Raw genomic sequence first — 12990 nt, 5'->3', positions numbered from 1 at the left:
TTGCTGGGTAGAGTAGTCTTGGATTCAGATCCTTGTTTTTCATGACCTTGATTAACTCATGCCATTCCCTTCTGGCCTGTAGTGTTTCTGTTGAGAAGTCAGCTGAGAGCCTTATGAGGGTTCCTTTGTAGGTAACGTGTTGCTTATCTTTTGCTGCTTTTAGGATTCTCTTTGTCTTTAATTTTTGGCATGTTGATTACTATGTGTCTTGGTGTGGGCCGGTTTGGGTTCTTCTTACTTGGGGCTCTCTGTGCTTCTTGAACTTGAATGCCTTCTTCATTTACCAAACTAGGGAAGTTTTCTGTCACTATTTCTTCAAATATATTCTCTAACCCTTGCTCATTTTCTTCTTTTTCAGGGATTCCTATGATGCGAATATTAGTACGTTTCCAGTTGTCCCACAGTTCTCTTAAGCTGTCTTCCTCTTTTTTAATTGTTTTTTTTCTTTTGGTTTTCTGATTGGTTGAGGTTTTTTCTACCCTGTCTTCTAATCCACTGATTCGGTCCTCCACTTCCTCTACTCTGCTGTTTAGACCTTCCAATGTGTTCTTTATTTCTGATATGTCATTCTTCATTTCCTCTTGCTGGTTTTTAATTTCTAATTGGTTGATTTTCAACATTTCTATGTCTTTACTCATAGTGCTCTTGTCCTTACACATGCTGTTGAGCTTCCTCAAGATCATGGCTCTGAATTCTAGTTCTGCTAATTTGCTTGACTGCACCTCATTTATCTCATCTTTGGTAGAGGTCTCTTGTTCTTTCATTTGGCTTTGTTTCTGTGTTTCACCATTTTGGCTATCACAGTGGGCTTTGGGCCTGCCAAATTTTCCGTGTGGGTGTTGGTGTTCTGCTTTTATGTCTCCCTCTCCTGGGTTTGGATGAGCGTGGGAGGACCCATGTTAAACACCACTGTCAAGTCTTACCTTCCTGGGCAGAGTTGCAAGCCCAGGGATGGCGTAGTTATTCTCTAGCTTTTCACCTGGAGGCTATCAGTAGAGGTTACTTGAAGAGCCTTGGCCTCTCAGTTGAATGACAAACTCCCCCAGGCGTTCAGCATAAGGGGATTTTCCAAGGGTGGGGCAGATGCTGGTTGTCAATGGGCCTCAATTTGCATTTCTTTTATTTTTATTTATCCTCACCCGAGGACATTTTCCCTTTTCTTTTTTTGTTCAGGTAGAGTGAGAGGGAGAGAGAGGAACAGAGAGAGAGAGAGAAACTTCGATGTGAAAGGAACACATCGAGTGGCTGCCACCCGCACGACCGACCAGGGCCAGGGACAAACTGCAACCGAGGTACACGCCCTTAGCGGAACCGAACCCGGGTCTCTCAGGACCGCAGGCCGATGCTCTAACCGCTGAGCCAAACCGGCCAGGGCTCAATTTGCATTTCAATGGCCACCAGGTGGGGTTGAATCTTTCAGGGAGGGGCCGCTGCCTCTCCCCAGAGCCCTGGGAAGGAGTAAGATGACTACTGTCCTGCGTGGCCACAACTCAGCAAAAGCTCTGAGCCCCCCCTCCAAATCCCAAGTGTCCCCACATAGCTCCGGTCCAGTCCGCCCTCCCTCTGCTGGAGCCCAAGGTGAGTGGCTGTGGCTGTTTCAGCCTCTGTCCCGGCTCTGCGCTGTGGAGCCCGCTTGGGAGTGTGACCCAAGGGCGCTGCTCACAGCTACGGCCGCTGCTGTCTGTGGGCTCCCAGCCCCCCTCTTGCGCCTCTGCAATCCTACCAGGTTCGAGTCAGTGTCCCTGGTTATATGGTCCTCGCAAGCTGCTTTTCTGTTGCTTTTTCCTGACGATTTGTCTTTATTTTCGTTGTAATTCCAGTTTGGTCCTGGGAGATGGTCTGTGTAGCGTCCATTCACTCCGCCGCCATTTTGGAATCTCAAAAGCTCAGTAACTTTAAATTTGTATAACCCATAATTAATTTTTTTCTTCAATTATTTATTTATTTATTTTATCCTCACACGAGGACATTTTTCCATTTTTTGTTCAGATAGAGTGGGAGGGAGAGAGAGGAAGAGAGAGAGAGAAACATCGACGTGAAAGGGACACATCGAGGGGTTGCCACCCGCACGACCAACCAGGGCTGGGGACAAACTGCAACCGAGTTATGTGCCCTTAGCGGGAACCGAACCTGGGTCTCTCTGGACCGCATGCCGATGTTCCAACCACTGAGCCAAACCGGCCAGGGCTCTTCAATTTTATTATTTTCTTTCTAATAATACATATTTCCTATCTGTCATTGAAAAGCTTTAGAAGGTCTGACAATACAATAGCAGCCAGGACCTAAATTGAGGTCTTTAAATATCATTTTCTGCCCAGCCACTGTGGCTTAGTAGTTGAACATTGCCCCATGCACCAAGAGGTTGCCAGTTCGATTCCCAGTCAGGGCATGTGCCCAGGTTGTGGACCCAATCCCCAGTGGGGGCATGCAAGAGGCGACCAGTCGATGTTTTCTCTCATTGATGTTTCTATCTCTCTCTCCCTCTCCCTTTGTCTCTCTCTCAAATCAATAGAGGAAAAAAAATTTTTTAATGTCATTTCCCACTAAAAGGAACCAGGGCTCCTTAAGGAAACAGCTGAATTTAGATGTGGGGCAGGAAATGCTTAAGATGAGTCTGAGATATTTTATAGTGACCAAAAGCAAGAAAGCTAACTAAGATTAAAGATTTGTACTAAAAGATATGAGATAACGTTTTTGAAACACTACCAGTATGGTCTAAGTGGTAGGTATATGGGTGGTTACTGTACATTCCTTTCAACTTAGCTGTGTGTTTGAAAATTTTTATAATGTAGTGCTGGAGAAAAAAGAAGGTAAGAGCCAGCCTAAATCAGCTCTTGGCTAGTTAAAGATAGAAGCATCAAAAGATTAATGATTCCAGTTGATTGAAACACATGAAATATAAAAATCTAGTTAATGATACAGTAATAAAAAATATATGGAGGTGGCTTAGACACATACTCATTCTGAAAATTAGTGAATAAGGAGAAAAAGTTAAGCATTTATCTTGCCTTTTTTTTTAAGGTAGAGTAGAAGGGGTGGACATCGATGTGAGAGAGACACCTTTATTGGTTACCTCTCATACCATCCCCAGTCGATCCCCAGTCGGGGTTGGGGATTGAACCTGCAATCCAGGTATGTGCCTTTGACCAGGAATCGACCCCGAGACCCTTCAATCCATGGGCCAACACTCTAACTGCTGAGCCAAACCAGCCAGGGCTATCTTGCCTTTTTATATTGGGTAATCAGACAATTGATGAAGGAAGTTTCTTTCTAGAATTTTAGCTAATTAACAAATATAGAAGGGACAATAGTATTAGAAAATCACCACTTGCATATCATCCTAATGAAATCATGGCTATTAATAGATGCTAAAACCATGGGATGAAAGTCTGATGTTGAGCTCTGTAATGGACAGATCATGTGACAACACTTGAAACCAGAGTTTCATCTTCTCATCACTAAAAGTGTTGTCAGATCTTAAGTATCTCACAGTGTGATGCTAGAGGAAGTTTGTAGGCCCCTTTAGTGAAGTTTTCTTGCCAAAACACCAAACCTGATCAGGTTTCCAGATCTATTGACCTGGGAACAGAAGGAAGATGGGGTAATAAAGGAAATAGTTGAGCCCTGGCCAGTTTGGCTCAGCGATTGAAGCGTCAGCCCGCAGACCAGAGAGTCCCTGGTTCGGTTCCTGCTAAGGGCACGTACCTCGGTTGCAGTTTGTCCCCAGCCCTGGTTGGAGTTCTGTGGGTGGCAACCACTTGATGTGTCTCTCTCACATCAATGTTTCTCTCTCTCTCTTCCTTCCTCTCTCCCTCCTGCTCTATCTGAAGATAAATGAAAAAAAAAAAGTCCTTGGGTGAGGATAAAATAAAAATAAAAAATAAAGGAAGAGGTTGAATACTACCTCAGGATAAGTCATTAGTTAATGCAGGAATGTGGGAAATCCTCCTACAGGATGAATGATCTGATTTCTTCTACAATTAATTGGCTTGAAAAAGGGCCAGGAAAGGGAACTGGTTTAGACCAAGGCAGGGTTTTAAATTGGGTATCACATCAACCAAATGCAGTGTTGGAACCTGATTTGAATCTTCATATAAATAAACCAATAGCGCTTTTTAAAAAAATCTTCACTCGAGGATATTTTTTTATTTATCTTCAGATAGGTTGGGAGGAAGGGAGGGATAGAGGGAGGAAGGAAGGGAGGGAGGGAGGGAGGGAGGGAGGAAGGGAGGAAGAGAAACATCAGTGTGAGAGACACATCCACTGGTTTTCTCCCACATGACTGGACCAAGGGCCTGGGACGGTACCACAACCGAGGTACATGCCCTTGACTGGAATTGAACCCAAGACTCTTCGATCTGCAGGCCGACGCTTTAACCACTGAACCAAACTGGCTCAGGCTAAAATAGCATTTATTTTTTTATTATTATTATTATTATTATTATTTTTTAATCCTCACCTGAGGGCTTTTTTTTTGCATTTATCTTCAGATAGAGTGGGAGGGAGAGAGGAAGGAAGAGAGAGAGAGAAACATTGAGTGGCTGCCACCCACGCGACCCCAACCAGGTCGGGGAAAAACTGCAACCGAGGTAGGTGCCCTTAGCGGAAATCAAACCCAGGTCTCTCTGGACCGCGGGCCGACGCTCTAACCACTGAGACAAACCGACCAGGGCTAAAATAGCATTTTGAAACAACTGGAGAATCTGAATATGGCCTGTGTATTGATGATGATAAGGAGTTACTAATTTTGATAGTTACTAATATTGTAAATTTTTAAAAGTTCTTACCTGTTATTGATACATAACTGAAGTATTTATTGATGAAATATATTGATACCTGGGATTTTCTTTGAAATAACTCCGGGAATGGTGTAAATAAAACATGATAGGTGAAATGTTAATAATTTTTGAAGCTGAGTAATGAAGACTTGGAGATTTGTTATATTTTCTCTCTACTTTTGTGTAAGTTTGGGATTTTTGAAGAAGTTTTAAAAATACCAAATGGAATTAAGAAGAAAAAAAAAAGGAGGCTCTTCAGTATGTACTGATGAAATGGTTTCCATAATTTAAATGAAAAAAGTAAGGTAGAACAGTGTGTGTGATGGGTTACTATTTGGGTTAACAAAGAGGAAAGACAAGAGAAAGTATTTATACTCATATATGCTGGAATGTCTCAAGAAGTCTTCAGAAGCGCCTCTGGGACAGCAGTGGGAGACCAGGCTTGTGCAGTGTGTTCTACTGAAAAAACAGACCCTTAACGCCTGTGTAAATATAGAACACTAGAATGTTAGTGCTGAAGGGGTTTTAGAGATTATTTAGGCCACTTTATTTTAAAATTGGGAAAGCTGGAGGCTAGAGAGAGTGCACCCCCCCACCCCAGTTTTTTGGCTGTTTTGTGTAAGAGGCAGAACTATAATCCAAGTGTCCTGACTGTCCTTCTCTATAAAGCAGACAGCATATACAACTGTGGTTTAAACTTTGACATCCTCATTTAGATTGAAGTGTGATTAATGTGTTGATGCTACTTTGGGGACACAATACCTGCCTTTTTACAGTGTATTCCTTAGTTCTAAGATAGTGTGTGGGAAAATAATGTAGTTTATGTGTGTCAGGAATGCTGTTGCTGTGGCTTTGTTTTAATGACCTCCGGAAACTGGAGTATTCTAAATAACTTCATTCACTCCGTTTGGCTTTTAGAAATCTCCTAAGTAATAATGCTTGGCATTCTTCTTGGTCAAGTATAAAAGTTTTATAGACTTATTCTAAATTATTCAAGATGTCCACAAGGTTTTAAAGTGAAATGCCTCCTCCAGAGCACCGCCAATTGTATACTGTACAGAAGCAATCATTGTTTCTTGGGTGAGTAGTTTCAGAAGGACATTTAAATTGTGGTTTTGAAGTTCCCATCATATACAGATAGTGTAGGAAGCCTAATTTCTATAGGTACCTCAAACTATTTTTTCTTTTCCACATGGTCCCTTTCTGTATTTATCTCTCTTGAGAAATGCGTGTCTCTTGTCCACTTGTCGACTCCAGTAAGAGCCATAGCTTTTACATCTCTTTCATGGCACCTTCGTCTTTGATTAGTTACCAGATCCTGTCATTGCTGTCTCCTAAATAAGACTTGAGTCCACTTGTTGCTTCCTATCTCCAGGGATGCTAATTATATCCAGCTTCCTTATCCTCTCTAACTAACCTGTCCACCTCCAGCCCATCACTTATTCAGTTTCCAGATTCAGATTTATGAAACACAAGTGAGATTGCTATTTTCCTCCTTAAAACCAGGGAGGATTCCCAGTTGCCATAACTCTTTGGTACACTTGCCATATGAACGTTTTATACTGGTCCCAGTCTAATTTTCATCCTCCTCTGTGCCCTCTTCCTCCTTTCCGTCATGCACCCCACACCATATCAAACTACTTGAGTTTCTCAGCATCTCTTGGATGCTGTTTCCTGCATCTGCCTTTGCAATTGTAGTACCCTTGCCTGGAACACCCCCCTTTTTTTTCTGGGCTCAGGAAATTCCTCCTCTAGGTCCAGGTAAAATGTTCCCTCTTGAAAAGTGTTCTGGGACCTTCCCAGAATCTTCTTTTTTCCATAATAGTCCTTATCAACAAGATGTTGTTGCTGCTCAGGCCCTTCATAAGTTTAAGGGTTGGAAAACTTTTTCTATAAAGGACCAGGTAGTAGACATTTTTGGCTTGTGGACCACTTGATCTCTGTCAAAACTGCTCAACTTTGCCATTGTAGCTTAAAAGCAGCCATACACTGTAGGTAAATGAATGAGCATAACTATGTTTAAATAAACTTTATTTATGGTCACTGAAATTTGCATTTTATATAAATTCACATGTCAAAATATTCTTACTTGATTTTTTTCAACGTTTTGAAAGACTATTCTAGGGCCATACAAAAACACGTGGTAGGCTAGATTTGGCCTATGGGCCACAGTTTGCAATCCTTGCATTAGACAGGGGGCTGTTCAAGGGTAGACTTTATATATTTTTGTACATTCTGCCTCCCACACTCACCCCATGCCTCATTCATTTCTAAGCAAATAATGACTGGACAGCAGTTGTTTATGGAATAAATACCCAATTATGGTAGTTTCTAAACAAATGTGAAAAATAATGGAGCTTCATATTGAGAATTAGTAGTCACACACACACACACACACACACACATTTATATATATAGATTTATATATAAAGATTTTCAGAAAAGAAAGTGTAAAAAGGTTGCATAACATAGAGGAGTACTCCTCTATGTATATGACAACTCTGCCAGGAAAGATCTAATAAATAAGCAAATACTCTGTGGGAGAGAAAATTGAAAAGTGTTTCAAATCCTTCATTTGAATCAAAGATTAGATTAAAATGCCTTCTCCATCTTTTCCTTTTCCTTACGCTTGGCCTGAAGAAGTGTCGTGGCTTTTGTCCAGTGGCAGTTCGTTTTCAGAGGGTATTTCTTGTGGGTTTAGCTACGTCATGAATATAATGGGCTCTCAGGTGCTTGGTGGTCCCAGTCAGGCATGTAGACCGTGGTGTGAATCCTGGCTCAGTACTGATGCTTTCTGTACCCTTTGCCACATCACCAAATTATCTAAGGCTCAGTTTCCTCATTGCCATAATGGTGAGAATTACATAATACCTGGCTTGCATGGTTGCTTGAAAAGTAATATAGTAAAAATAGAATATAAAAAGCCAGCACCTGGCTTGAAGTGGGCACTGAATAAAGACTACTTGCTGCTGTAATTATTTATTTCCCTTTGGTATCAGTCTGTTTTCTTTCAGTATTTACAAGAGTTGTGGGAGGGGGTTAAGGTTTATAAGAACATTCTGGATGTTCCAGTAAGTTATTATTCAAACAGTATACCTTCAGTCTTTGTTTTTTTGTTTTTTTTAATATATGGCCAAGATTAATAGTTTCTTTAGTTTTCTTTTTAGAAATAAAGATGTCATTGAATACCAGGCAGTATAGTGTTATGTGTGCTTATCTTAATATTTAGACATTAATTCAGAAAGATGGGGCAGGACACTCTCACTTAGAAATCCAGTACTGTACTCCATACCCTCGGACTCATACTTAAGAAGGATACTTGTGCCCGGCCAGTGTGGATCAGTGGTTGAGCATCAACCCATGCACCAAGAGGTCACTGGTTCAATTCCTGGTCAGGGCACATGCCCAGGTTGTGGGCCCAATCCCCAGTTGGGGGCACGCAGGAGGTGGCCAGTCGATGTTCTCTCTCATCAATGTTTCTATCTCTCTCTCTAAAACCAATAAAGGAAAAAAAAGATATTTGTGTATAATAATAATAGTTTGTGTTTGTCACTACCTTTTCATATTGTTCTTAAAATACCTTGTTGCTCCCAAAGTAAAAATTGTCGGAATATCTGTTCACAGCACAGCATGGTGTTTCTTTGGACTAGGCAGGGAATTTCCTTCTTTGTTAAATAAACAACCTGATTAGATAAAGTGAAGGGACGTTTATAAGGCATTTTGTAAACTGTTTATGTCTACTTCTTATTTCTTGTAGCAGTATTTTGAGCTCCTGTGTAGGAAAAAAAAATAGCTAAGGGGTAAAATGGCTTTAGAACTCTAGGAAATGAAACTACTAATGGTTGGCCCTGTGACAATTCACTGATTTAATTTGCACAGGTTATTTCATCTCATACTCCACTTTACTCATCTTTTATTTTTTAATCCTCACTCAAGGGTATTTTTCTCCATTTATCTTCAGATAGAGTGGGAGGGAGGGAAGGAGGAAGAGAGAGAGTGAGAGAGAAGCCTTGACCTGAGAAACATTGATTTGTTGCCCCTCACATGACCCCAACCAGAGCTGGGGACAAACTGCAACTGAGGTATGCGCCCTTGGCCTGAATCAAACCCGTAACCCTTTGGTCCACCGGCTGGCCGACCGATGCTCTAACTGCTGAGCCAAACTGTCCAGGGCTGCTTCACTTATCTTTTTAACATAGGGTCCTTATGCACAAGAAATTGTGGCCACTTTTCTGTAAAAAAGAATGAAACTCACTTATCTAGAATCCAAGCAAGTGCAGATAATTATTCACTGTTATGTTGGTCTTATTTATTTTATTTTATTTTTTTATCCTCACCCGAGGACATTTTTCCATTTTTTGTACAGATAGAGTGGGAGGGAGAGAGAGAAAGAGAGAGAGAGAGGGAAACATCGATGTGAAAGGGACACATCGAGTGGCTGCCACTTGCACAACCAACCAGGGCCGGGGACAAACCGCAACCGAGGCACATGCCCTTAGCGGGAACCGAACCCGGGTCTCTCAGGACCGCAGGTGGACGCTCCAACCGCTGAGCCAAACCGGCCAGGGCTATGTTAGTCTTATTTTTAAGAAGGGACACATAGCCCAACTGGTGTGGCTCAGGGTTGAGTGTCAACCCGTGCAACAAGACGTCCCAGGTTTGATTCCTGGTCAGGGCACATGTCCAGGTTGTGGGCCCAATCCCCACGGGAGGCATGCAGGAGTTGGAAAGTCGGTGTTCTCTCTCATCGATGTTTATATCTCTCTAAAAATCAATAAAGAAAAATAAAGAAAGAAAGAAGGGACACATAAATGGTTAGAAAGAGCTTGTCTTGTAGAAGCAGTCTGTAGGGCATAGCAGAGATTTGATAGGGTGCAATTCTTATGCCATCTGGGATACCAGAAGAGCTCTGGCAGTAATAGGGCTGAGGGGCTGTCAATTGGGGCATTACATGGTTAGAAATGAGGTCATGTTAGGGTGCATTACTGCATGCGATTTTCTGGAAATTAGTAGTATGTCTAAGATACATAGCTCACTTATCAGGATTTCCCATGATGTAGATTATCACCATAGATAATCTAATTTTTTTTTTTATCCTCACCTGAGGACATTTTTCCATTTTTTGTTCAGATAGAGTAGGAGGGAGAAAGAAAGAGAGAAACATTGACGTGAAAGGGACACATCAAGTGGCTGCCACCCGCACGACCAACCAGGGCCAGGGACAAACTGCCACTGAGGTACGTGCCCTTAGCGGGAACCGAACCCAGGTCTTTCTGGACTGCAGACCGACGCTCTAACCGCTGAGCCAAACCGGCCAGGGCGATAATCTAATTTTTAAGAAAAATATTTCCAGAACTTTAATAACCTAGGAATAGATCTACCACTATATACTCTTGGTTGTGGGAATGGAAACTACATGCCAGCAGGGATGGATAGAGGGAATGGGGGTAGCTCCTCTAGCTAGAGCTCTGCAGATGCACATGTTTTCCCCTGGTTAGTGTCATCATGGCTGGAAGAGTCTGAGCCTGTTATTTTCCAGATCTCAGTCTCTCCCTCTTCTTAGCTCCAGTCCACATTTGTGATTGTCAACTAGAAATATTCATTAGACATCTCAATGAACTAGCCTCCCTGTGGTTCCCTTCTCCACCGACCCTTCCACATTCTCCTTGGAGGGCAGTTACACCATTGGTCCAACCCTTATCCTGTCAGTCACCTGGTCCTGTGGATTCTTCCTTCTGTAGATCTGGAAACCTGTCACTTCCTTCCAACTCCCACTACTCTCCTAATTCTTTCTCAACCTGAATTAACCGCAGAAACCTATTCTGTTACCAGGCTGTCTATCATTAGCCCAAGTCAAAGTGACTTTTCTAAAACCTAGATTGAGCTATGTCATTTCTTAAACAACCTCAGTGACTTATCCATTGCCTTCAAGTTGTCATCCAAACTCTTTATAAGTGGATCTCTGCCTTTTTTTAGCCGCCCTAAGTAACCCCTTCTGTATGTCCTCTCCATTCCTTTTTATTTTTTTTATTTTTAATCCTCACCCGAGGACATTTTTCCATATTTTCTTCAGATAGAGTGGGAGGGAGAGAGAGAGAGAGAGAAACATCGACATGAAAGGGACACATCGAGTGGTTGCCACCCGCACGACCCAACCAGGGCCGGGGACAAACTGCAACCGAGGTACGTGCCCTTAGCGGAACCGAACCTGGGTCTCTCTGGACCGCAGGCCAACGCTCTAACCGCTGAGCCAAACCAGCCAGGGCTCTCCATTCCTTTTTAAAAGCAGTTGTTTGTTCATTCAGTCATTGGTCCATTCTTTCATTTGCTCATTCAAACATTTGTTGGCCACTTACATGGATCGGGCTCTATGCTTAGGAATTGGGTGTGAGGCAGTCAGCAGAACAGATCCTTAGACATTTCACTGACCTCTCGCACTATTAATCAGGTAGCTTGGGTTATGCTACAATAAATTTACCCCAGAATCTCATTGTTTTACACAGTTTATTTCTGTTATAATGCCTATCATTCATAGGTTTCCAGAGGCTCTGCTTCACACAAGAACTCTCTTCCGGCCCTGGCCGGTTTGGCTCAGAGGTTGGAGTGTCAGCCTGTGGACCAGAGAGTCCCGGGTTCAGTTCCTGCAAGGGGCACGTACCAGAAAAATAAATAACTAAAATAAAATAAATAAAAATGTAAGATTGGTCCAGCCAGAGTGGCTCAGTGGATTGAGCATTGTTCCATGGACTGAGAAGTCCTAGTTCAAATCCCAGTCAGGGCACATGCCCGGGGTTACAGGCTTGATCCCCTAGTAGGGTGCATGCAGGAGGCAGCCAATAAATGTGTCTTTCTTACAATGATGTTTCTCTCTATTGCTCTCCCCCTTCCACCCTTCTACTCTATCTAAAAAATAAATAAAATAAAAAAAACCCAATGGAAAAATATCCTGAGGTGAGGATTAACAAAAAAAAAAAAAAGGAATTATTGTTTTAAAAAATGAACTAGTTTTATTGTATTGAGGTGAAGTTCACATAACATAACATTAACCATTTTAAAATAAACAAGTGGCACTTAGCAACCACTACTTCTATCTAGTTTCAACACACTTTTATTATTCCAAAATAAAACCCTGTACCCATTAAGTATTTACTCCCTATTATTTCCTTCCCTCAGTCCCTGGCAATCACCAATCTGCTTTTTGTCTCTGTGGATTTACCTATTCTGCGTATTTCATATAAATGGAATCATATAATATATGACTTTTTTGAGTCTGGCTTTCACTTAGAATAATGTTTTCAAAGTTCATCCACCATGTAGCATGAATCAGTACTTTATTTCTTTTCTTTTTTGTTGTTGTTAATCCTCACCTGAGGATATTTTTTCATTGATGTTTTAGATACAGTGGGAGGAAGGGAGGGAGAGAAACATTGATGTGAGAGAGACACATTGATTGGCTACCTCCCACACTACCCCAACCAGAGCCAGGTATCAAACCTGCAACCCAGGTACATGCCCTTGACTGAGAATTGAACCCATGACCCTCGGTTTGTGGACCAATGCTGTAACTGCTGAGCCCAACTGGCCAGGGCAGTACTTCATTTGTTTTTATGATTGAGTATTATTTATTCCATGTATGTGTATGCCACATTTTGTTTATCCATTCATTCTTTCTAGTTATTTCTACTTTTTAGCTATTGTGAATAATGTCGCCATGAACATTTGTACATAAGTGTTTGAGTACCTGTTTTCAGCTCTGAGAGGAATTGTTAGATCATATGGTAATTTTATGTTTTACTTTTTGAGGAACCACCAAACTGTTTTCCACAGTGCCTGAACTATTTTACATTCCTATCAGCAATGTATGAGGGTTCCAATTTCTACATCCTGTCAGTACTTTTTATTTTTAAAATTACAGCCATTCTAGTGGGTGTAAAATGGTATCTCATGGTGGTTTTACTTAGCACTTCCCTAGTGACTAATGATGTTGCATCTTTTCATGTGCCTTTTGGCTATTTGTATGGTTTTTTTGGGTACATGTTTGTCTTTTTATTGTTGAGTTGTGAGAGTTCTTTATATATTTTGGATATTATACCCTTATCAGATAGATGACGTAAACATTTTCTCCCACTCTGTAGGTTGTCTTTTTACATTCTTAATAATGTCCTTTGATGCACAAAAGTCTTTTGTTTTGATGAAGTCCTATTTACCTATG

At 41.6% G+C, this 12990-nt stretch overlaps 1 protein-coding gene across 1 annotated transcript in view; it reads left to right on the top strand.

Moving 5' to 3' along the window:
- The window catches only part of NUDT3 (nudix hydrolase 3), a 116941-nt gene that overhangs the window by 56805 nt on the left and 47146 nt on the right, over positions 1-12990 (top strand). The window lies entirely within an intron of this gene.

Source organism: Molossus molossus, unplaced genomic scaffold (genome assembly GCF_014108415.1).
Source record: "Molossus molossus isolate mMolMol1 unplaced genomic scaffold, mMolMol1.p scaffold_m16_p_8, whole genome shotgun sequence".
Lineage (NCBI taxonomy): Eukaryota > Metazoa > Chordata > Mammalia > Chiroptera > Molossidae > Molossus > Molossus molossus.
The sequence above is the reverse complement of the archived record's forward strand: the minus strand, read 5'-3'. Positions and strand labels throughout refer to the sequence as shown.